Genomic DNA, 26,729 nt, shown 5'->3' with positions numbered 1-26,729 from the left:
TTATAGATTGTCCCTGTAAATTTCTGTTGTAGATCACTCTTGGGGTCTTTCTCCTTTTATAGAACCCCCCTTAATATTTCTTGCAGGGCCGGCTTAGTGGTCACATATTCTTTCAGTTTCTGTCGGTCTTGGAAGCTCTGCATCTCTCCATCCATTCTAAATGAAAGCCTTGCCGGATAAAGTATTCTTGGCTGCATGTTCTTCACGTTTAGTACCCTGAATATGTCTTGCCAGGCCTTTCTGGCTTGCCAGGTCTCTGTGGATAGGTCTGACGTTATTCTGATGTTCCTCCCACTGTATGTAAGGAATCTCTTCCCCCTAACTGCCCTTAAGATGGTTTCCTTGGTTCTAAGATTTGTGAATTTCACCATTACATGCCGGGTGTTGGCCTGTTTTCCTTGATCTTGGGAAGGGTCCTCTCTGCCTCTAGGACATGAATGTTTATTTCATTCCCCAAATTAGGGAAGTTCTCAGTTATGATTTGCTCAAATATATCTTCTAGTCCTCTTTCTCTCTCCACCTCCTCTGGGATTCCAATAATTCTGACATTGGAACGTTTCATGGTGTCACTTATCTCTCTGATTCTGTTTTCGTTGATTCTGAGTTGTTTTTCCCTGGCCTCCTCTTTTCCCTTTTTATCTATTAAATTGTCTTCCAGGTCGCTAATTCGTTCTTCTGCCTCACTTACCCTAGCTGTTAGATTATCTAGATTAGATTGGATCTCATTGATAGCATTTTTAAGTTCTGCCAATTCAGCTTTCATTTCTGCCCTTAGAGACTCTATGTTGCCATTAATTGATTTCTCCATTCTAGCTATTGTCTTCACAATCGCTAGCCTGAATTCCATCTCCAACATCTTGGTTATATCTGAATCTATTTGTAAATCTGTGGCATAAGTCATAATCTCTGAGTCTTTCCTATTTGGGGGGTTCCTCCTCCTAGTCATTCTGTTGAGAGGTGGTTGAAGGAATGTATAGAGTCCAAATTATTGACCAGAACCCAAGCAAGATGCATCTGTTTTCTAGGGACCCTAGGGTTGCTAAGCCAGCGAACTTCTGATGTCTGACTTAAATTTGTAGCTTTCTCCTTATTATTCACAAATCCATCTGCCAAATCACGAGGTAAGGTAATTTCCAGGCTAGTGGTTAATTTTTCATCTTCATCTATGGAATAAATCCCTTGTTGCTGCTTTCGGACAGTTGGCTTCACCCTTGTGAAAATCTGTATGGTCTGCTTCACCATTTCCTCCTGGCTCTGCACTGACTCAGTAATATTGTTTTGTAGCAATAGATAACTAGTTGTGGTATTTGGGTACCTGATAGAGTGGTACTGCTGTAATAAATACCTAAAAATGTGGGAGTGGTTTTGAAACCAAGTAGTGGTCAGAGGCTGGAAAAATTATGAGGAGCATGAAAGAGAAAGCCCAGTTGCCTTGACCGGTTTGTGAGAAGAAATATGAACTTTAAGGACAATACCAGTAAGGCTTAAAAGGAAATGAGGAGCATGTTTTTGGAATGGACATCTTTGGAGGAAGGGGTGTCTTTGTTTTGTAATGGTAACAAATTTAGCCAAATGTCTCCTGCAATTATGTGGAAGGCAGGACCTGTAAGTGATGAACTTAGATATATAGTATGAAAATTTTCAAGCAGAAGTGTTGAAGGTGCCACTGGGTTTCTTCTTAATATTTATAGTAAAATGCAAGAGGAGAGAAAAAAAATAAGAGAAAAACTATGAAACAAAAGAAGTCAGGATTTGATGATTTTGAAAATATTCAGCCTCTTCAGATGGAAAAAGTTGCTAAAGCGGAGGAATGGATTCTGAGCACTGACTGGGGAAAGTGGCATAGAGGAAAAGCTGAGCGTGTGACTGTACAATCTTTTGTTAAAACCTCAGAAAGATCAAAGGCTCAGACTATTCAGTCACACAAAGGAGCTTTGAGAGAGATTAAAGGTAGGCTTTAAGAAACCTCTCAATTAACCCATAGGCCTTTTAGGAAGTTTAAGGGCATTTTTTCCTCAGCAAAATCAACAGGACCCCAAAGTAGAGAAGATCTTACCCAGAAGAGATTTTGGATTGGCTTTTGTCCAATGGAATCAACCCCAAGGAAATTCATGGTTCACCCACCAAGTTTATGAGAAAATTACATCACTCAAAACACTGCCACTTTGGACTGAGTGGGACAGAGGAGTACAAAATGAAAAGAAAGTGTTGGGCTTCCAAAATTCTACGGGCAGGAGGCAGGTGAGAAAAGTACGTATCCTGCAAACTCGTACTACCTTTCATGAAAAGGAACAGAGATTCAGAATATGGAACCAAGAGTCTAGAGGGTGGAGTCAAGAACCACAGAGAATTATACCTAGACCTTGAAGCCTAATCAGAGAAGGTCCAGCATTTGCTGAGATGTATTTCTGAATTGCTCAGGACCACTGCTATCTTTGTACCTACCATTTCCCCCATATTGACTGGGAATGCTGGTAGCTGTTTTTCTTTGCCTGTCACATCATTGTATATTAGGTGCCTAGGAGGAAAAAACTTATCTCTTTCACAGATTCCCCAAATTAAAAAGAATTGTGCTCCAGGAGATATACTTAACAGAACTATACCTAAGGAGCTTCATCTGTAGCTGGACCTGATTTAAATGATAAGATTCTGTTTTTTGAGCAGATGCTATAATGGGATGAAACTCTTGAGGGGCTTAGGAGAGAATGATATGTGTTTTGCATGTGGAAGTGATGTGAATCATTGGGGACCAGAGGGTGGACTGTGGTAGGCATTTTCCAAGATGGCCCCTAATGGTCTCTGCCTTCTGGTATTTATGGCTTTGTATAATCCCATCTCCTTAAATAACTTGCTTCTAAGAACCAATAGACTACCTCAACATTGAGGAAATGTCATTTCTTTTCTTTTCTTTTTAGCCGTTTCTTTTCTTTTCTCTTTTTTTAGAGAGAGAGAGAGGCGGGCGGGGAGGGAAATGGAGAGAAGAATATCAAGCAGCGTCCACACCCAGCATGGAGCCTGATTTGGGCTCGATCTCACAACCCTGAGATCATGACCTGAGCTGAAATCAAGAGTCTGATGCTTAACCCACTGAGCCACCCAGGTGCCCCAAGGAAATGTCATTTCTGTGATCAGATTACAAAAGATTCTGAGTTTCATCTGGCTAGCCGACTTACTCCCTTAATGGTTTTGATGAAGCAAGTTGCCATGTTGGAGAGATACATGTGGCAAGGAACTGAGGGCAGCCTCTGGCCAATAGTCAGCTGCAAACTGCAGCCCTCACTCCAACAACCCAAAAGGAACCGAATCTTGCCAACAACCATGTAAATGAGCTTAGAAGCAAATCCTCCTTAAGTGAACCTTCAGATGAGACCCCCAGCCCTGGCTCATGCCTTGATTGCTGCAAAAATTGTGAGGGAACTTAGAGGGCCCAGTGAAACTGTGCCCGAACTCCCAGTTCACAGACCCTGAGAGATAATGTATGTGTTTTAAGTTGCTAAGTTTATGGTAGTTTGTTACACAGAAGTAGAACTAATATACTTATTATATTGCCAGAGTTGGAAAAGATGGACAAAACTCAGTGTCTGCAAGGCTGCAGGAGCACAAACATTCTCACACAGTGCTGGTGAGAGTACAAACTTCCTGAAGGTGATTTGGCAATATAGATTTAAGAAAAATCAAAAGCTCAAAAGCTATTTTTGATCCAGCCAAGTTCATTGTTAGGAAATTGTCCAAAAGAAACACTTGGACAGATACACAAAAGTGAAATCACAGAGTCATTAACTTGTAGTTTATTCTCTCAAAAAATTAGAAGCAACCCAAAGAGGGATTATTTGAATACACTGTGACATATACAAGGATAGGAATACTATGCAGCCATTAAAGAATATGACATATATCTATGCATATCAATTATCCACTGACGTGGAAAGCCACACTGCTAAGTGAAAAAAATCAGGTTATAAAATAGCATGCTTAATATCAGGTCATTAATATTTTAGACTGTGTACATGTGTATACATGAATAAAAAGACATCTGGAAAGATATTCCCCCAAATCTTTATAATAGTTTACAACAGTCACATTTAGGAACTAGAGTTTTTAGGTTGTTCTTTTTTCCTTTTTTTTTTTTTTAAGATTTTATTTACTTATTTGAGAGACAGAGTGAGTGAAAGAGAGAGAGATAAGGAGTAGGGGGTAGAGAGAGAAGGAGAAGTGGACTCCCCGCCGGGCAGGGATCCCGATGTGGGGCTCCATCCTGGTATTCCGGGATCATGACCTGAGCTGAAGGCAGATGCTTAACCGACTGAGCCACCCAGCACCCTGTTCTTACTTTTTTCTATATAATCTTTAGAATTGTGTGAATATTGGGGCACCTGGGTGGCTCAGTTGTTAAGCGTCTGCCTTCGGCTCAGGTCATGATCCCAGAGTCCTGGGATCGAGCCCCGCATCAGGCTCCCTGCTCCACGGGAAGCCTGCTTCTCCCTCTCCCACTCCCCCTGCTTGTGTTCCCTCTCTCGCTGTGTCTCTCTCTGTCAAATAAATAAATAAAATCTTTAAAAAAAAAAAGAATTATTGAATATTTTATACGAACATATATTATCCTTTTAATCAGAATAAAATAAGTGGGTTTTTTTTTTTGCTTTGTTGAAGCTTAACCTACAGAATGATTGCGCACCACATCATATAAACAACCTCAAAAATCGTAGAAACAGAATGGCAGAGCTATGTCTATATGCTCAGAGAAGCCATTGAGTTTTGGTGACATTTAAAATCTGAAGAGTGACTAAGAACAGACACACACTCTGAATCACACAAAATCATTGTCTCTCTACCGGATACAGCTGAAACAGTGGGAACTATTTATATGGTACACGTTTGGGCTTCACCCATGAGCGGGGTCACTGAAGGAATCTGTTCAGGGAAGCCAACCTCTGTCCTCTGAAATATTCTTTTCTTCCTTCTTCTTAAAAGAAGTTTTCATTCACCTTTTAAAAATTGGAAAGAAGCTTATTATTGACACAGAGAAAAATTTCTCCCAAGAGGATAATCATTTTCTGGGTAATATATATTAGTGTAATTTAAATTTAAAACGCCTTCTTGGGAAATGCTTCCTAAGAGTTATTATATTTATTTAAGTATTATATTTCATTGAGGCCCACTTTGCTGAATAATGCCAGTACTAAATTTGAAGATATGACAGCCCATGTCATCTATTAATATAACCAGTGGCTGCTAAAGTTCCAGTTAAATTTTAAGATTTATTTCTGAACCTGTGAAACATTTATTACCTAAAGGAAAACTTCTTTAGAAGGTGATAAGTAGACTCTGCTGGAAGAGAGGAGAAAATAATACCTCAAACCTCCTTTGAGACTTCATGTCCATAAAAATGAGTAGCCATTCTGGTGGCTGAGCAGAAAGGAAAGGCACAGGTGTGCTTTCTGGGAAAGACCAAAGTGTTTATGTAAATTAGGAACCTCAGATACTCAAAAGCTCACAAAGGAACTGATATTGTAATCTAAAAAAACCCAAAAAACAAAAAACTTTGGCAGTTAGTAAGTTTATTACTCCAATGTGGCCTTACTACATCTAATAAGTCCTAAATTTGATGACTTATTTGAAGTCAGTGTGTGTGTGTGTGTATGTGTGTGTGTGTGTGTGTGCGTTTTGTTAAAGCTTAGAATATGGGGCAAGTGCATCACAAATATGAAGTATGGTTGCTATTTGGAGAAATTCCTTTTGTCCATGTTGTGACACCTAATTCTGATGAGTCATGTTGTGAACATATGTGACAACTTCAACCACTTCAGTACAAATCTATCATCTTTGCCAAAAAAAGAATATTTTTGATATATAACATACCTTTTCCAGATAAATATGTTATGAAATTATTTTCTTGGAAAAATCAAAACAAAAAGCTGTAATAGGGAATACCTAATTATTTTAAAATACTATTTCATAGTTGTATCTAGTTTGGCCAAGACAGTTATCAGCCTCTTACTCTTCTATTGGCATCGAATGAAATCTATGTTTGTGAAAGGGATGGACATATGCAAATTTACCAAGCAGGCAATTATTTTATGGTTCCTGCCCTTTAGAGTTTCTTTAGTTCCCTATGTGCATTTTGTCTGCATTCAGAGTAAGAAAACTCCCATTAGTACTTTAGTTATGGCCTCCTCTTCCAAACAGACTTCAGTCACTGGCAGGAAGAACTAAGAGAGAGATTAATGAACTTGGCCTACAATTATGCCTTAAGAAATAATGAAGTCTTTATTAAAGCAGTTGGGTAGAGTGATGATGAAGAGTTACATGAACAAAGGTTTAGAATAGAGAAATGGGGTGTCTTTGGAGAATTTTATGTAACTGGAGCTGAGGACTGGCATTTGAGAGTGGTGCCTGTGTGGTGGGAACAAGAGTAATAGGATGTCTTTGGTCAGCTCAGGCTGCCATAAAAGAGTACCACAGACTGGGTGGCTTAAACAACAGAAATTACTTTCCTCACAGTTCTAGTGACTGGAAGTCTATGATCAAGGTGCCGGCAGGGTTGGTTTGTCTTGAGGCCTTTCTCCTTGTCTTGTAGATGTCTGCCTTCTCCTTATGTCTTCACATGACCTTCTGTCTGTGTGTGCATGGAGGGAGAGAGAGCTCTGGTGTCTCTTCCTCTTTTTATTCTTTATTTCATTTATTCATTCATTTATTCATTTAATGTAAGCTCCATGCCCAATGGGGGCTTGAACTCATGACCCTGAGACCAAGAGTTGCACGCTCTACCAACTGAGCCAGCTAGACACCCGTCTTCCTCTTCTCATAAGGCCACCAGTTTTACAGGATCGTGGTCACCTTTATGACCTCGTTTAACCTCAGTTACCTCCTTAAAGGCCCTGTCTCCAAATGCAGTCACACTGGGGATTAGGGCTTCAACATACGAATTTGGGGTGGGGTAGGGGGGTGGGGGATACAAACATTCCGTCCATAACACAAAAGATCTGGGATTGTTCTATAGAGTCTTGGAGGACAAGATACCATAAAATTGATTTGCTTTCTTCCCTTGTTAGAACATAAGCCCCACGGGGGGCAGGAAGAATGTCTGACTTGTGTACTGTGATACCCCTAGCACTTACTGCAGTGTCTGTTAGTATAAATGTTCCACTAATGAATTAATGAACATAGTGACTGGAGAGCAGGGTGGAAGGGAGGCTGTTTGATACCAAGTGCCTGAACTTAGTGGTGGTGGAAATAAAATGAAAGTGTGACAATGAGTGACAATAAGCAGTGACAGTAAGAAAATGGGATAAAAGGGAGGGAAGAATCATAGATAACTGACATCCTGTGATTAAGTGACATGGTGATCATTATCCCATTAGTGAAAATTAGAGACATTGAGAGACTTTATTACTATGAACCCTCATTTTGAAATGAGCTGCCTCTTAGGATTTGCTCACGATTTGTGAAACTGAAAGTTCTATAGCTTCTCCCAAATGTCCCCTAAGGTTTCCCTGAAGGCCGTGTGATTCCTTTCTCTTCCAGCAACATTTATGGCTTCTATTTTCTAACTTAGCACTCTCACCCCATTTTGGCAGCCCAAAGAGAATCGGAAAGACTGGAAACACACATTTCTTCTCCTCTTTTAATAATACTACTTCTCCCTTTACTGCCTGTTATTTGTGGTAGCCACAATAGAAATAGGAATTATAGTCATACTGGGCATTACAGTGAAATAAAGTTTTTAGTCCTGAGTGTTCTTTATTTTAAGATGATTCCTCTTTTCCTGACTACTTCCTTGTCTGCATAATTCTAATAGAAATGACTCATAACGTTCTTTCTAACCTAGTTCTTTAGCTGAGTTATTTGCAAGTAGAAATTTGCATCAAATAGCAATCTACCTTCTGAAATTGCTGGTAGTTACAACAGCCTCAGTTTACATCAGAAACTTTTTGAAGAGGTCCGTTACCTCTTCTGAACCAACGACTCTTAGCCAACTTTACAACTGAAACTCAACAGGTTGTTAAATATAGAATTCGAGTAATTTGTTTACATCTGCTAAGAGGATTTAGCAACAGGAAATTGTTTATCTCGAATAATTGAAACACATTCTTCTAGCTTTTGCCCTAATTGCACCAAAAGTAAAATGTGTCGGTGCACTCCCCTAACAGCCTGTGTTCATTGTCTTCATGAGTAAACAGCATTGTGCATAACTTTTAAAATAGGTTTGTTCCCTGGACATGGACTTTTATAATCAGCCAATAAAATGACCATTTTGAACTATTAGATGATGTCAATGCCCATCAATTTTAGCAAAGTTATCAGCCTTCTTTGTACAGAAATTTGTGTAATTCTTTGAATGTTTTATTGCTCCTTGACTTACTTTCAACAACTAGTGAACATGAAATAGCAAAAGCCAAGAGTCACCAAAAGCAAAAATTCTAAATGTAATATAATTGAAGTTGAAATTGTAGGGTGTTTCAATTAGGATACAGATTAATCTGCTTTAATAAAGACAGAAGTTTAAACAATATAGAATTTTATTTTCATTTAATAATCTGATATATTTCACACGTAATATTGATGTGTTGGCTCCTTCCATCCTGCAGTGTCCTTTAAATATTGGCCCCATCTGCTTGTTCTTAGATGACTTGCCAGGATGACACGGCTAGGCACCAGGATGGCAGAAGAAGAGATAGAATAAAAAGATACATTTTCCATTTAAGGAGCACAACTCAGAAATTGTCACTTCTGCTCACATTCTATTGGTCAGAAGTTAGTCATATAGCCAGACTTAGCTACAAGGGAGGGTGGGAAATATGCCCAGCCAAAATTTGGGATTCTATCTCTTAAGGGAAGATGGATATGACATGCCAAAGGTTGTGACTCTTCAGTCTCAAATGAATGCTCATTGTATTAAGCTGGTTGGCCATGGATTCAACTGTGAAGAAAAAAACCAGAGGCAAAAGTATGCATCATTAGCAAAATGTTGAAAATACGTTGTCAAAAACCAAGTCTAAAAGATGTAGTATAAATAACTATTTTATAAAAGTTGTGAGTCTCAGTAATGGAAGCTCTCCTTATAACTTGCAAGTTTATTGTTTGACTTTCAAAGATTTGGCCTTTGAATTTATTTAGAGTAACACACTTTGTATGAAAACAATGAGCAACATATCTGCATGAACTTTTCTGGCTTATCCTTTGTTTTGAAATTTTATGATAGATTCAGTGTTACTGAGAAAGCTAGATGCTTTGGGTATCCAAGTTTTCAGTGAGGAGTATAATGTGGTGGGTGTCAAGACCTTCTAGATGAAGCTTCTCTGTTGAACCTTAGAAAGTGCTTTTGAGTTTGGGTACAAGGAAGACGTGGCCATCAGGCATCATCAGCGTCCATCTTAACCAGAGCTGCTCTGGAGGAAAGCAGTGTTTTCTAGTATCCTGGCAGGGGCTCTGGAGGGCACTGTGGGTCTGCCTGGGGAAGGAAAGAGGAGCGGAGCCTGAGAGCAAGTGAAGCGTCAGGAAGCATGGAGTGCCAATGCCCCAGCCTGGGCTCTGTGGCCTGGAGAAAAAGCTTATGGCAAAGGTCAGGGGTCCCACCTTCGTAGGGAGAAGAGTCACAGGATTCTTTTCTGCTCTGGTCCATTCAAGGGCCTCGGAACCTCAGCCGGTGGTGAGGGAATGACGGGGATGGCCATCTTGTTCAATACCAGAGCCATTATGGCTTGAGGTGTTTCATACCAGACCAGGCCTAAATAACTATTTGCTTGGGGTTCTTTGAGGAGTCCTCCAAGTGCCCCCCAGCCATTTCACCCTTCATTTAGTAGTCTACCACAGCCCTCAGGGACTCTAGCAAATAGGAGATGCCATGGCTTCCTTCTGGCTCGAGTGGCATGAATTCTCTATCACTGAGAGCAATCCTTCAGGTTAAGCAATAGAAGTGAAGACACAGTCTCTAAAAGCCACAGTCTGTTAATATTTTCTGGGAGGGCAAGGGAGTGGGATGTTGCATCTCTAGTTTTCTTTAGTTCATAATCATTTATAACTGACCTGTTTATCTGATTAACTGGTTGCCACACTGGGAGTAAGAGAAGTTTAAAGAAGTATGTCTGCAACTCTACAGTCTGACTGGCAGGGGGACTCTTGGCGGGGGGATAAGCTAAGGAGGACAGGGCCTGGGAATTGCTTTGTACAGAGGTGGGTACTTTGTGACTGTGGACCAGAAGAGTAGGAGTGGCACAGGAGTTTCATCCAGGGAAACATATCCTCCAAGGCTGTTCCTGCTCTGACTTCTTCTAGGCTTAGAAAGTCTGGATTGGAAGCAACATACATTATTATGGTTGGCCAATTCACTGTGGTTTAGTAAGTGGAATATTTTTTCCTCTAAGAATTCATAATTTTTTTTAGCTAGTCATACCACTGCATTTTCAACACTATGTTCTTTAAACAGATGTATTATGATGAGTTATGAATTTGGGTTAAAGCTTTTTACTATAGCCTTTGATGAGCTTAGCATATCTCTATGAGATCTATATCTCAGGAATAGTACAGATCTTTAATGATATTATGTCTCTTTACCAAGTCAAACAACTTAAAAAATGACTACATTTTTTCATGTATAAATGTTTTTATAAACCTTTCTGGGATTAAAGATAGTTCCTTCAATAATGAAAGAGAGACGGTTAACAAGGGAAGTGCACCACACCTGGATTCAGAGGTCCTAGGTTGTTGTCATAGGTCCTGCTGAAATGATTTTGTTGTGTTTTAATTTTAATTTTTTTAAGATTTTATTTATTTGAGAGAGAGAGAGAGAGAGCACAAGCAGAGAGAGCGGCAGGCAGAGGGGGAAGCAGGCTCCCTGCTGAGCAAGGAACCAGATGCGGGACTCGATCCCAGGACCCTGGGATCATGACCTGAGCCGAAGGCAGATTCTTAACCACCCAGACATCCCATTTTTGTTCTATTTTTAATCAAGTGTTAATAACTTACAATGAGAGATACACCTTCCCCATGATCAGAACAGTCATCTCAGGGTCTATGACCAATGACTAAGGGTCTAATCCCAGTATTAGGGTATTGGGAAATAGGTATCATATTATTTCTGATGTGATTTCTTATGATCTTAATTTATCTTTTGTGATCTTAGAGGTTTGGATAAGATAACCTTTAAAGTTCTTCTCAATTCTAAAAATTCCTATTGCATGGTCTGCATCACGGAAAAGGGAAGCCCTACACATAACTTGGAAAGTGGATGGGTTCAGTGACCGGCACTGTGATAAACACTGTACATTATTTCGTTTCATCCTCACAATTCATAAGGTAGGCATTATTATCATCCCCTTTTTACAGATGAAGAAACTGAGACTTATAGGAGTTAGGGAACTTGCTTAATATCCTACAACTGGTGAGTAGTCGAGTTGAGATTTTGAACATAGGCCTGTGTGGCTCCAGGGTTTGGGGACTGAAGACTGGGCTTCTTAACTATCTTGTAGTAGCAGTTTTGAGGAATGTTTAACTACCCAAGAGCAACAAGCAGTCCCATTAACAATTTTTACTTTTTAACAAATTATGTAGCGGCAACATTTCTCCAGATATTTTCTATATGCCTATTATAAGTTGATAAGATTTGAAAATCGGAAGGGCAAAGTGACCTCTGAATACAAATGGCGAAACAAAGCCAGAATAAAGAATCTTCCTTCAAATCTAATGAAGTGAACAGAAGCAGTGAGAAAAAGGCAACAATTCATGAATGAACAAAGAACAACTTTACAGCATAAAACTTCAAAAAGTGATGGCTAAGGACAGTGACAGAAGTTTTGCTGTTGCCCCTTTCTTCACATTCACTCACCAGGAGAATATTGAGAACTCTGATCATTTTTATTAGTGTCATCCACTTTGGACAGAAGCTGTCTGAGGGAGTGATCAGGTAGCCGTGGGTAAGTAAAGGAAAATGGCTTCAGTGTAGCTGACCCTACTTCTCCTTAGGGGGCCTGGTTGGAGGCAGGAAGGGCTTCGGATCTTCCAGGTCCCTGTGGCGGGGGGGGGTAGGATGAATGAGAGGGATATCCCCAGCTGGCTGGGGCGGGCACTGGTGCAAGATGCTTCACTGGACTTCAAAGGAGAAATCAGAGGCTCCCCCGACCTAGTGTGGGTCTTCCCTCACTCACATGCCTCCCACCATGCCCTCCATGGATGAGTGGATCAAAAGTATCTCCAACACACTGAATTAGCTCCAAATGGGGCAGACAGACTGGTCCTAAATAAAGTGGAAGCATTATATCAGACCAAATAAGTCAGGACAGAGCTATCTAATGAAAAATGAAAAGAAATGGCATGGCGATAAGCAAACCCTTTAGGACAAGAAGAAGAAAGAGGAGAAGGAAAAGAAAAATGAGAAGAAAAAGAAAGAACGAACTTGGTACAAAAAGGCAGATATTTTAAGGGGGAGAATGGGTTTTCAGATAACAAAAATGTAGCTAGCTTCTCCAAGCAAACAAGATTCCCTGAGAGAGCTTTAAGGTACAGAATTGCTTTATGAGGCTGTTGTTCTATAAAACTCAGGCCCTAAAATGAGATAATAAAACAACAGAATAAAATGAACCCTTGTTCATTTCAGAGCTAAGAAAACTTGTTGAGAGTCCAAAGAGCACCATTATAGATCTAGTAAATTATTTAGGAAGAGCAAGGAACAAGAGAGACAGTGGTTGAAAATAAAATTAGTGGAATGGAGGAAATGCCTGCAATAATCAGCTAATGCAGAGAAAAGGGACAAAGAAATTAAAATATGTAGAAGGCAGTCAGTATGGAGAACAGAGACCAGTCAACATAGACAACAAATGGAATAGGAAAAGTAGTTAGATATGTAATAAAAGAAACTTTCCCTGAAATTAACAAACTAAATCTTTAGCTATAAGGGCACTCTGTATGCTAGAAAAATTGATACAACACAACAAACATATAGACACACTTTGTTTAAGTTATTGACATTAAAGGATAAGAAATCTTTAGCTGCTCAGGAAGAAAATGTAAGTCACCCATAAGGAGGAAAATTAGGGTTGCCTTAGATTTCTCAGCAATATTCAAAGCCAGAACACGATGGAACAATATTTACAAACTTCTGAGGACAAGAAAGTGTGACCCAGTCAAAAATTGTTTAGTTATAAAGTCAGCAAGCAGGCTTTTTCAAATACGAAAAAACACAGGGAAAGTAGTGTTTAGAATCTGGTGTGTAAGAGATACAAAACCTGAGAGCCTTTCTTGGAAAAAACAACAACCAAAAAAAAAAAACCCAAAAATAAAAACACATTTGACATTGAAATTCTGCCAAAGAAATGAATGAAGACCAAGAATTTAGGAGTGGTAAAAGAATCAGAAACGAGCGCTGCAACCATTTTTCAAAAGAACAAAGATTAAATAACTATGAGCGTCCCAATTACAGAACACAATGTGATGGTTTATAACCCGGCAAAGTAAAAATATAAGCAATGAAAACTGGAACAGGGGAAAGTGTAGGTAGGAGGAATAACAAAATTGTATCACTTCATCTTTCATAGCAGAGAGTCAATTCATGCTATCTAAAATTAAACCACATAGTTAAAAAAAAAAACAAAACACAACACAACAACCAGCAGCAGCATTTCCAAGGCTTTCATGATTTTTATAATCTCTCTGCTTAACCTAAAAGCCAGCAAGGCAAAGCAGCATGTGTGAGCCAGATTCGCCTGCAGCTGTGTTTGGGTTTTGTAAGGCCAGTTCAGGGTTTTTAAATATTTTAAAATCTGCATGTTTTTAGGTGCATCTTATTTTCATCTTATTTCACACTCCAGGGGTCTGTCTGGCCCAGCCTTTGGAGGACTCCTGAGGAACTAAATTCTCTTGTGGTGAAGAATCATGTATCTGAACTTCAACAATTCCTAGCATAAGTGAAATAGTAATTGATCAATAGATACATTCCTCTCATTTGTTTTGTAAACCAGCGCATTTTCCTCTGGCATAACAAATGGCATTTTCCCATACGTTACAATGACAGAAATCTGTCTCCTGGCAAATGGAGGCAGTTACCCACTGTTTGCTTCATTTGGCAGCCACCAGGCATCGATTCCAGTGCAGTCATAAGTGATTAACAGAGTGACTTTCCGGAAAGATCCCTTTGACCACAGAGGAACACTCCAGGGAAGCTTCTCCTTAGGCGGTGTCTTCTATTTAAAGCCTCAGGGGCTTAGCTGCTGTCACCTGCTAGCTATTTCTCTGGGTCAGTTTTAACTTTCAGCCCTTTAAATAGAGTAAAGATTGGGACTGAAACGGAGCCAGAAGAAACAGCTGATTGGCTGCTGTGAAGGCCCCGGGGGAGGTTCTGATCCCGGACTTAGAGGCTGAGCGGGTCATTCTAAGAAAAACTGCATGGGCGGCCCCAGGGTCTACTCTGATGGCTTGAGGAGGGGCGTCTGATGGGCACTGGAAGGACTCGTACTCCGTCTGGCAGGAGACCGGCGATGGGGCACGCCAAAAAGAACTGCAGAATTCGTAAATTACTATTTCCATATACACCGACCGCATTCGTTGTTCAACAGTTTGCTGATGACAAAAGACACTACCTTAGGCAAAACTAGCCTTTTATTTAAATCAAATCCTGCAGTAATCAAGAGAGAGAGGCCTCTGGCACTTAGGTTTTGAATTTGCAAATATTTCCCTATTTAGAAGACCTTCCCTAGGAGAGAACAAAGGCTGGGCTTTGTGGGGGTGGCAGTGAGAATGGGGGGTGGGCTCATGGGGGGGGCTCCGACCTACCTCCTCCCCTTCCATTCTCATGGCCACCATCATACAGTCAGACCACAGGAAGAGAAGAACAAAGTGTGTTTCCTGATTGGATATGGGAACGGGGAAGGAACAAAGCTCTGTAACGTGAATGGCAGGTAACAGGAACCATGGTCAAGTGGAGGGTTTTACACGCTTTCCTCAAGGTGTTCTCACTTGCACACTGATTGCTTTGCCAGGTACTACATTACAGTCAGAGCATTTCCTCTAGTGGGATGACTTCCCTCTGTCTTAGCAGCGCTTTCGACAGTTCTCTTAGGGTAACCTCTGAAAGCACCAGGACAAATTACCCAGCGCAGGTGGACTGCTTGTACAGAATATTTTTGTTAATGGAAAAAAGGTCATGAAGTTGCGTAAAGCTGATCACAATTAACATATTGATTGACTTCAAAGTTCAGCACTGAGAAAGGTAAATTGCTTGCTACTACAATATCTCAGGCATATATAGCCAAGGATAGATATTTTTTAACCCTTTGGATGGAGATTGTTACTCTCATTCTGCACGGCATTCTGTGATGTCCTTTGAGTTTGGTTGTATTCTGTGGAGTTTGGTTGTCCCCTGGGGGTGGTTGCATTAGAAAAAAACAGTCCTTTTACTCTGTGTTTCCTTTACTACTCACACAGAACACTTCACTTCTGACACTTCTGGTCACCAATGTGTGGGGGCTTTCTCCCACCAAACAATTCTCTGTGACACCAGCTAGGTGTCCCGCAGTTTAATTCTGGCACTATCTTCCTGGAAATAGTGTCAGCTCCCACAGGTTAGGGGCTCAGTCCCACTGCTGCTCCCCACTTCAGATGGTCCCCAGGTCACCCATAACTTCTGTCAGATGTGGCTACAAACTGGAGGTTTCCATGATCTCCTCCTCCTTGGATTTGAGTATTTGCTAGAGCAGCTCACAGAGCTCAGGGAAACACTTAACTTACCATTTACCAGTTTATTAAGGAATATGATGAAGGATAGAGATGAACAACCAGATGCAGAGATACATAAGGCGAAGTCTGGGACTTGTCCCAAGCACAGGAACTTCTGTCCTCGTGGAGTTAAAGCGTGTCACCCTCCTGGCACATGGATTTGTTTACCAATCTAGAAGCTCACTGAATCCCATATTTTGGGGATTTATTGAGGCCTCATCACTTAAGCATGGTCAATCATTAACTCCATTTCCAGCCCTTCTCCCCTCACTAGAGAAGTAGCTAATATTTCTTTTTTCAGGGGTGGGAGGGGCACAGGGAGAGAGAGAGAATCTTAAGTAGGCTCTACACCCAGCACAGAGCCCAATGTGGGGCTTGATCTCACAGTCCTGAGAGCATGACCTGAGCCAAAATCAAGTCTGACACTTAACCGGCTGAGCCACCCAGAAGCCCCAGTAGCTAATATGCTAGCTATAATATACAAGCACTTTGTATAGTGTGCTAGTCACGATGGTGAGCACTTTATATGCATTACCTTCTTTCCAGCACTCAAGAACTATAAGGTAGCTACTGTTATTATCTCCAGCCTATGGATAAAGAGATGGAATTAGGGAGGTTAAATAAGTTGCCCAAAGTCACCCAGTGTGAGTTGGGGAGACATTCCAGCTCTGTCCACCTCCAAGGTCATGCTGATGACTGTGGCCTATTGATGAGATGTAAACCAACAGTGAGCTGAAGTTGGTTGTGAGAGCCCACTATGTACATCTCTTCTCAGCTCTGAGCTCAGAGAAGTCACATTGGCAGCTTGAAATCAGCCACAGTGAGAAATTGGCAAATTCTACACATCAGGTCTCTCCCTGACTTTCCTGCCCTGAGAACCGGCTATTAAACATTTACCAGCACACCACTGGATGGAATATAGCTGCTTTAGAAAAGCTATGGATCAGGAAACAGTGAATCTGGTGGATAGCAGACATTAAAATTTTGAGTAAATGAGGGCAGGAAAGCCTCTTGAGCTGTTTGCCAGGTGAGATAGATTCCTGTGAACAGGGGAATAGAAGGGCCGTTGGGGTTATAGAAAGGGGAGTCAAGCTGGAGTGAAGGTCTGAGAATCTCACAATAAGGATATAATGTACATTTCCCCATTACTTCAAGATCCTTTTTTCAAGTCCCTCCTCTGTGTGGGCACTTCTATGTGTCAGATAGAGAAACACAGATAAAATAGAATCTTTTCTCTTGGTGAAGCAAACAGGTATACAAATAATTACAACGTAATGTGAGAAAAAGTAATAAAAATCCGGGCACATACATTTTTAGTGAGGTGGTAATTTGTCATAACTACTGCAAATAACCCTCTTGGTGCTTCATGGATCTTCTGAGGGGAAAACTCTTTTATTATGATGGATTATGTTAAGGCTAAGGTTGCACAATATTGTCACTGTGTTGTCTCAAGCAATGAGATAGAGACCAAAAGCACCCTAATAACATCTATTTGTCCAGGTAGGTTGATAAGGAGGGTCAACTTTAGTCCTTTGAGGTTGACCTTCTGCCCCTCTTCAGTAGCCTTCATGTTTCCCAGTGTTCTCTTTGGCTTGTCAAAGAGGAAAGGATCTGATATGTCACTTAAACATTTATTAATGCGCTGTGCGCTTATCCCTACTATGGACTCTTTCCATCACTGTGTTACTTGAATACATTTTTAGTGTTTTCTTTCATGAGGTATAAATGCCATAACATGTTAGTTTCAGGTGACAACATGATTCTGTATTTGTACATATTGCGAAATGATCACCACTATAAGTCTAGTTAACATCTGACACCAGTTACAATTTTTTTCTTGTGATGAGAACTTTTGTTTTCTTTAAGATTTTATTTATTTATTAGAGAGAAAGAGAGAGAAAGCACAAGCAGGGGGAGCAACAGAGGGAGAGGAAGAAGCAGGGTCCCCGCTGAGCAAGGAGCCCGATGCGGGGCTCGATCCCAGGACACTGGGATCATGACCTTAGCCGAAGGCAGACACTTAGCCGACTGAGCCACCCAGGCATCCCACTTGTAATGAGAACTTTTAAGATTTACTCTCTTAGAAACTTTCAAATATGCAATACAGTATTATTAGCTATAGTCACGGTGCTGTGTATTACATCCCCATGACTTACTTTATAACTGGAAATTTGTACCTTTTGACCCTCTTCACCCATTTTTCCCCACCCTCCACTGCCCACCTCTAACAACCACCAATCTGTTCTCTGTATGTATGAGTTTAGTTTTTTCCTTTGAGCATTTCAACAGCTATTATTCGTCTGACTGCATACAAAATATTGACACATTCTTTTTAGTGGAAAAAATGATTAAAATAGAAAATCTACTACAACAGTTTTAGATTTCCTAATTTACCTACGTTTATATTACTATATATTTTCTCAATTTTTATTGTTCTTTCTTTTTAAAACCACTTTGGGTATTATAAGAGAATCTGTGTGGGGTTTTTTCCCCCTAAGGTTTTTATTTTTTACCAGAGGATTTGCATCAAACAGTGATTGATTCTGAATTTTCTGTACTCTCTCTCTCTCTCTCTTTTTTTTACCTCATTACCATGTGACAGGCTTGAAATTCAGTAACATTGTGATAAAACAACTCTGGTTGTATATCTTTCAAGATGGGGAAAGGGCTATTGAAAATCTATTCCACATTCACTTCCCCCATGGATCTGGTAAGATTTAAAACTCACCTTTTTTTATATCAAGTATTTTATCTCTGGTGTCTGAAGGATCCTTGTGAATGTTGTATCATTGTTTCTCAGAAAAGAGTAAAGCATTAGGCTGGTCTCTTGCTGTATAAAAAGCGATTTCCTCCCAGAACAGAATGTTTAGGGGAGATAACAGTTTTCAACCTCAAAGCTATATATTCACGTCAGAGACTTAACATCTGGGTTGTTAGATACAAGTAGAATGATAAAGATAGCTTTCCTGAGTTACAGTCGGGGGAAAAGATAACACTGGCCTTAAATTAGACCAGGGATGCTCTCCGGGCGAATTTTTAAAAACTTGGTAGTAAGTTACTCTAAGTTTGACTCATTCTGTGACTGAAAAGTCCTCTTTACTATCTCAATGAGACACTTAAATTTCTTTGAAGTTGCGGGTGTTGGGGTCACTCCTCTTTAACCTCACATTGCGGTTCCGCAGGTACTATAAAAATGAACAGACAAGCCAGCGCTGGGGTCAGCCTGACCGGGGTGTGGCCAGCACGTCCCCGCCTTCCAGATGGTCTTACAGGTGGGCCAACAAGCCGCTGCTGGCATCTTCTGATTGCTGCTGGAAATGGACCAGACTTCATACATCGGGGGATCTAAGAAACAGGCTGCTCTCCATTATTCAAATTTTTATATTCAAATTCATACTCCCTTAAGGACCATTTGTCTTTTTGCCTGTCTATAAGTGTTATGCTTGCTTTTTCATTCCTCGAAAGCTCAGTAAATACTTTTTTGGGGATAATGTGTTGGCTTAAATAGGCTTTTTATCATGAATAGAAGTAGAGATCCATTTTTCCTTGACATGGCTTACACAAGCTGTTGTTATCCCTAATGACTTTGGTTATGTATTTCGGAAAGTTAACATTTTTTAAATGACTGAAACCCAGATGTCAACTGTCCCCAAGGACACCTTCTGTTTTTGGTTCATGCAAACCTACACCCAGGACTCAGCACCATCATGAAGCAGAAAACCCACTTACAGGATGGTGGTTAATGTGGTGAATTTGCATCTTTGTCTCAGCTGTGGAACCTTCAATGTCTTCATTAACCTCTCTGCCTCAGCTTCCTTATCTCTAAAATGGACATAATAGTAATAGTACCTACTTCACAAAGTTGTTGCCTGGGTCAAATAAAAAAATTCATATTAAGTGTTCAATAAATTACAGCTGTTTATTGGGGGGCAATATAGATTTAAAAAACTTTTTTTAAAAGATTTTATTTATTTATTTGATAGAGAGAGACACAGTGAGTGAGGGAACACAAGCAGGGGGAGTGGGAAAGGGAGAAGCAGGCTTCCCGCTGAGCAGGGAGCCCGATGCAGGGCTTGATCCCAGGACCCTGGGACCGTGACCTGAGCCTAAGGCAGACGCTTAAAGACTGAGCCACCCAGGCGCCCCTAAAAGACTTTTTATTAAAGAAAATTTCAAACATGTAAAAACATAGAGAGGAAAGTACATTGAACCCCTCCTGTACTCATTTCCCAGCTTCAGTGATGATCACTTTACGGCCAATCTGATGTCATTTATTTCTTACACCTCTCCCCAGTATTCATTTGAAGCACATCTCAGATTTTGTATCTTCTTAGTGTAAATATCTTGGTATATGTATTTAAAAGATAAAGAAAAGCCTCATGTTTTTAAATAACCATAATACCACTGTCACATATTGAACTTAATGAAAATACTTTAATAGCAACTATCAAACCACTGTTCAATTTCCTAATTTTCTCATAAAGATCAAAATTTAACAAAATCCATTTACTTGTTTGAATCTGGAACCAATTAAAGTCCATACATTGTGATTATTAATACGTGTCTTAAATCCTTTTTAATCCAGTTATTCTCACTCTACCTTTGTTTTTTTCCTCTTGCAATTATGGAAAAAAAAATGGTCATCTGAGTTTTGCTAGTTGTTCACTCAGACTGTGTAGCATTTTTCCTTTGTCTCCTATGGTTCTTGGGAACTGGTAGCTGAATCTTTCTCCAATGCAGCTTTGAGTTTTCAGCAGGACCACTTCGTAGGTCATGTGGTCCTTCCATCTGGAGGTACCTGATGTCTAGTTGTCTCTCTTTGTAATGCCAGCAGCCATTGATGGTTCATGCCTAGATCCATTAATTCATTCGGGGCTGCAGAATGGTGATATTCTAATTCTGTTTTTCATTCTTCATCTCTTAGCTGGACTGCTATTTGGTTACACAGTGTACAGATTATATAGGAAAAACAGAATAAATGCTTATCTCCTTTTATCAATTTTCAAAATAATAAGCTGTCTCACTAGTATCCTTCAACAGTGATCAATAGGTTTATTTTGCTTTACTATCTTTATAAGCTCATGAAGTAATGTATTTGATGTATTTAAATTTTTTGCTGTTATAATTCATATTGATGCATTATATTATTAATATTAATTATATGTTATATTCATATCGATGCTCATCTTTGGTCAGTGGGAGCCCCTTTAAATTGTCTCCAGAGCCCTTTGGACATGACTCTGTAGTCTTTGATAGCTTCTCTGTCATCTGATGGGACAAGATGTTCCAAGTTCATCTTGTATTTCTCCTTCCCCTGGAATTAGTTCTTTTTAGGAAGCCCTTATCTCTTTTAGTGGAAGTAGTATTTCAAGATCATAATTTGGGCACTAGAGTGCTCATTGCTATGTTTTTGGCCATTGTTTCTAGAACTTTTCAGCAGACAAAGCTAGGAAATACAGTTTTTATTTTTATTTCATAGATAAAATGCATCATTTTCAAATTCATGACTACAGGATTTTTACTTAACCTCTTCTATTAAATTTATTTTCTTCCTTCATTCTACACCAAGAACCCCATTTCTCAATAACGTGGGGAATGAGTGAGTTGGAACATCACATAATTACTCATTTGCCTTATCCCAAGTTATACACATGACAATCTCAGATACCAACAGTATAAACTTCAAAATTTCAAAGATTTCCTTATTAGTGGGTTTTTTAAAAATAGCTTCTCTCATCCTCATCCTTAGGCTGTATCTCACAGAGGATGCCACTGAAATTACTGTGTTTTTAAGTCACTTAGAATGGTTTCTCTCTGGTGGCTTTGCCACCAACTGGATACACATTTATATTAATTTGTTTCCTTTCATTTTTTTGATTTTAAGGATTGCTTTTCCTTATGAATTACGTAAACATTTACATGATCCAAAGTCAAATCTACCAAACCAGGCCCATCTTAAGAAGTCTAGTTTCTGTTTGTTTCTTCTCCACCTTATTTCCTCTCCCACTTCCCCAGGTAGGTATTATTATTTTTACTTTGTGGTTGTTCTCCCATTGTTTAAAAAATATAATCATATGTATTTATTTAATAGAAACCAATATATTTGTATACTCTGTTCTCAGGTAAGCTGTAGCATAGTGTACAACTTTCCTAAATCTTGCTTTCTTCACTTAACCATGTATTCTGGAGCTTTTAGTAGATTTCTAGAAATGGGTTGATAGGTATAAGAAATATAGATTTGAAAGCAGAAGGACAAGAGGTTTTTTTTTTTCTTCAGTATTTCCCTTCTCCCCAGCCCCTTTCCTTACACCAACAAGTACACTGCAGGCTCCAGGCTCTCCACTCTCTAGCTCGCTCTTTTTATTAATGCAGATCTCTTTGGGACTCACCCCTCTCCTCCCTCCTACCCTACTAACCCCCACACAACACCCCCCCCACCCCACCCTGGATCCTACTGTTGGAAGCCACTGGGATCTGTTTTAAAAAAGACAGCAGGCCCAAAATGGAATGATATATGCTAAGCTCCATGTCACCAAACTGAGACTTAATTATAGTTTCGGCTGTCCCAGAAATGGAATCTTAAACCAGTCAATCAGGAATGGGCTGATCAGCACTAGTTAGGTAATCTGCCCGATAGATAAATCCCTGCCATCCCCTAAAGGAAAGTAACCTTGATGAACCAGCTGCTTTTTTGCTCAGTATAGCTTCCTTGTTCCTTCTTTCCAGTTGTACAAGTCTTTCATTTTGTATAGCATCTTCGAGGGCCTTTCCATCTGTTAGATTGGATGCTGCCTGATTCATGAATCATTGATCTTTAAAATTTACTCAGTTGAATTTTGTTTTAACAGACCATATATATAATATATAATATATATATAATATGTAATGTATGTAATATATATGTAACTCAAAGACATTTTTGATCTTTGAGTTATGTGACTGCAAAATGCAAATTGCAACACCCCTGTAAAAAAAGAAAAAAGGTCTCATTGATGGGAAAGTACGAATATTTTTCTTTAAACAAACTCTATAGAAAGAAATCCAGTTAAGAATGGACCCACTCGCACCAGTGGTTTCCAGTTCTCTTGTCCATCTTGAAACTGTCTTTTCTGCTAAGCTAATCTGGTTACCATCCTAACCAGGAATTACTTGCTCATCTCTGTTTCAGTGCCATGAGCACGCACTTCCCACATTTGGAATGTCTTCTGTTTCCATCCACTGCTTCCGTCAGCAGTTGGCTAAAAACTCACATTCTGTAGGAAGCTTATCTGACCAACTCCACTCTATGAGGATCCTCACTGTAGTCCACATACCTCAAGTTCAGTGTTGCCAGATTTGGCAAACAATAAGACAGGATGCCCGGTTAACTTGAATTTCAGATAAATAACAAATACCTTTTCCTCCTCTTTTGAGCATGGGACATGTTTAACTAAAAATTATTTGTTGTTTGTGAAATTCAAATTTTACTGGGGGTCTTGTATTTTATCTGGAGACTCAAGTTTAAGTTCTTGAAAAAAAAAACTTCCCAATATCGTTACACTTTATTATGTTGCTTTCAAATTTTTCCATGAGTTATTTTATGTTTATATTTTGCTCTCTAAGTAGATTATAAACTCTGTGAAAGTGGAAACCATGTCTTCTGCTTTTGCAGCCTCCTTCTCCCAACCCTGTTCCCCCCACTATGCTGGTCATCAGTTCTGAGCTGCTGTTTGATGAATGAATATACCCGGTGAGCTTTGAGTTAAAGAGAAAGCAACCTCAACCCTTGAGAGAAATCTTTGATTTAAACATGAAACACTATAAAGCTGATTTTAAAATCATTTTTAAAACCAATCAAAATTGCTAAGGCTGATTACAGTACAATCAAAAGTTATTACTGTATTTTCTCCTTACAAAATTGTACCATTATCTTACCTGCAATATACATTTTTATTAATTAAATTTCGTAGCTGCTTCTTGCTTCACTTAAAAAAAAATTGTACTAATAGTTGCTTCCAGTCACTTTAATCATGAAGCCACCACAAACAATTGCCTTATGCCAGAATCACCATCTGCCATGTCATTTTCTGTGTTAGCAAAACGTGGGTCCCTTTGAATCATCAGAGGGAGCCAACTTCAGTTTTGACTTCCCTTCACGGCTAAGAATTAGCTGACTTCTAAAGGTTCAAATGTAGAGGCTACTATCTGAAGGCCATTTATTTGTTCTTAGTATCGACAGTGTGGGCTTAGAGGTAAGAAGCTAATGAATTCAATCACCAGTATCAGGTTTTATGTTAACAATGGAGTGGGGCGCAGTTAAAGCTAGTACCGCGAATTGTGGTTATGAAAGCAGATTAATTTGCTGTTAATTCTCCAAACAAAATGTTCTGGTGTACGTCAGGGTTTTGAAGGAACTGGCAAAGTTGCAAAGAGAAAAACGTTAAGGGGCAAGGGCTGAGGAGTGCTTTGTCCCTGGGACAAGGACACTAGGCAAACAGACCAAAAAAAAAGAGGAAGGTGGTTTGAAGGGTGGGTGGGCAGAGGAGGAGGGGGAGGAGCTGTTCTTTTTATCTAAAAGGAGCCAAAAGGGAAGTGGTAGTAAAAAGGGGGAGAAATGGTGTGACTGGCGGGAACCTAATCAGGGGGCTTTTCAAGCAAGGACTAGTTTGGGGCCTGTGGTAGGAAGAAAGGCAGTAGGAACAGAACTGGAGGAACCCTGTGTGGCCCACCTGGAGGGCTGGAAGGGGGGCCAGAGCAGAAACCAGGGGTTGCTGCTGCTTCTGGAGTCATCCTGGGCTGGAAAGGAGGGCCCAACAATGACAAGCTAGAATTAAGGGTGGGTATGAAGAAACCATCGACAGAAGCTCTGATAAGAGCAAAGGTGGAATCAAATTTTAGTAAAAGAAGAAAGGGAAATTATTAGAGGGTTACATTGTAGAATCTATTCTAAAACAATGATTTACTTGCTCTTAAATAAAAAAAAATAAAAAGCCTTTCAGTTTGTTTTAGAAATATGGTATATGGGAGGCTATCAGTTGAGATCTCTTATATTTGAGTGTATAGAACCACCATCAGAATTTTTCCCCAAACTATTAAGAGATTTAATTAAAATATCACCTGTAATTTCACTACCCAGGTATTAGAGCCATTGTAACATTTTGATACTTAGCCTTCTGGAAAATGCATGTGTCCACATACAGATATAATGGACATGTAGAAAGGCAGTGGGATCAACTATATGTAATAATGGTCGCAAACACCTGCCAGGAGCTTAGTATATGCTAGGCCCTGTTCTCAGGGTTTTCCCTGTAATACTGATTTTAATCCTCACAAAAAACTCAGTGAGGTAGTATTATCATTCCCACTTTATAAATGAAGCCCAGAGAGGGTAAGAAATTGCTCAAGATCACACAGCTAATAGTTGGGATTTGACCCCAGACCATCTGACTCTCGATGTGCTTTTATTTTTTAATACATTTTTAAAAGATTATTTATTTATTTGAGAGAGAGCGAGAGCATGAGTGGGGGTGGAGGGACAGGGAGAGGAAGAAGCAGACTCCCCACTGAGCAGGGACCCCAATGTGGGGCTCGATCCCAGGACCCCAAGACCATGACACTAGCCAAAGGCAGACACCCAACTGCCTGAGCCACCCAGGCACCCCTCTAGATGTGCTTTTATAACAAATTATCTTTCATATTAGTGCTCTGCAGTCTGCTTTCTTTTCACTTAAAAATGACATATAATGAACATCTTTTCATGTCAATATAGATCTTCACCATTAATATCAAATATATGTAATCAACCCTCTTCTGATGGGCGTTTGGGTTATTTCACATTTTTTGCTACCGGGCCCATACATCTTTGTTCATTTACTTTTTAAAATAATTTATTTCTAAAAGCTGGATTTTTTCTTTTTTTGGCAGGGGTCGGGAGGGGTAACATTGTGAATTCACTGTGAGAAAGATTCTCAATGACCATTCCACCAGCACCGGGCTCTGAAGGCTTGCTAGCTAATCTTGGAGTTGGACTCACAAGTCAGAGATTCCCTAGTGCCACCTAGTGGTACTATCTCTAAATTGTAGTAGCAGCGTTTTGAGATCATTCAAGAACACTCCAGGAAGGATTTTAAGCAAAGTGTTGTTCATTTTTCATTACTATAATAATACTGTAATTATCAAGATTTATTCATATTTAAGATTACTTCTTTGGGGAATAGAGTCATAAAAATTCTATACATTGTCAAAAGGCATAAAGATTAATTTTTTGATCTCACTATCATACAATTTCACTTATATGTGGAATCTAAAAAACAAAACCAACAGAACAAAACCCTAATACAGGGAATAGATTGGTGGTTCCAGAGAGGAGAGAGGTTTGGGGGGTGAGTGTGAAAAATGGATGAAAGAGATCAAGAAGTACAAACTTTCGGTTTTAAAGTAAGTCATGGGGATGTAATGTACAGCAGGGAGAATGTAGTCAATAATATTGTATTAACTTTGCATGGGGATGGATGGCAACTAGACTTACTGAGGTGATCATTTTGCAATACATAAAAGGTTGAATCACTGTGTTGTATCCCTGAAAATAATAATGTCTGTTGATTAATAAGTAAAGGTATGGCAAAAAATCAGAAAGTACGGTTTGTTAGTGATGGAAATAAAAAAGTTTAAAACAAAATTTTTTTTGTCTCATTATAAATGTAATATGTATTACAAATGTAGTAGAGAATGGAAATTACATTAAAATATAAGAAAAATAAAATGACCTGCCATTTCATTAGCCAGTGAAATCACTTTTTAGGGACAATTTAGTTAAATTTCATTGCAATATTTTTAAAAAACAAAATTAATGTTACAGGTATACACAGTTTAAGCCTGCTTTTTTAAAAAACTTTTTTGCTCTTCTGTTTTACAGTCTGACTTCCTCAAGGGGCCTTTAAGATCAGGAGCTTTGCCTTATTTATTGTTGTATCATTGATACTCGCAACAGTGTCTGGCAAATATCGGTTGACCAAGCAAGATTTTGCAAGAGCTGAAATTTGTGC

General features: G+C 39.5%; 1 protein-coding gene and 1 long non-coding RNA gene across 3 annotated transcripts in view; one reads left to right on the top strand and one right to left on the bottom strand.

Annotated features, from left to right (window-relative positions):
* The window catches only part of LAPTM4B (lysosomal protein transmembrane 4 beta), a 459,101-nt gene that overhangs the window by 135,676 nt on the left and 296,696 nt on the right, over positions 1–26,729 (bottom strand). The window lies entirely within an intron of this gene.
* Positions 23,820–26,729, top strand: part of LOC145721145 (uncharacterized) — a 36,116-nt gene continuing 33,206 nt past the window's right edge. For both annotated transcript variants that reach the window (XR_014144609.1, XR_014144610.1), the window contains exons 1-2: positions 23,820–23,936; positions 26,600–26,725. This is a non-coding gene — a long non-coding RNA (uncharacterized LOC145721145). The remainder of the gene's footprint in view (positions 23,937–26,599; positions 26,726–26,729) is intronic.

Source organism: Leptonychotes weddellii, chromosome 4 (assembly GCF_054177405.1).
Source record: "Leptonychotes weddellii isolate Sample4059 chromosome 4, ASM5417740v2, whole genome shotgun sequence".
Classification (NCBI taxonomy): domain Eukaryota; kingdom Metazoa; phylum Chordata; class Mammalia; order Carnivora; family Phocidae; genus Leptonychotes; species Leptonychotes weddellii.
This window is presented reverse-complemented; position numbering and strand designations above follow the sequence as displayed.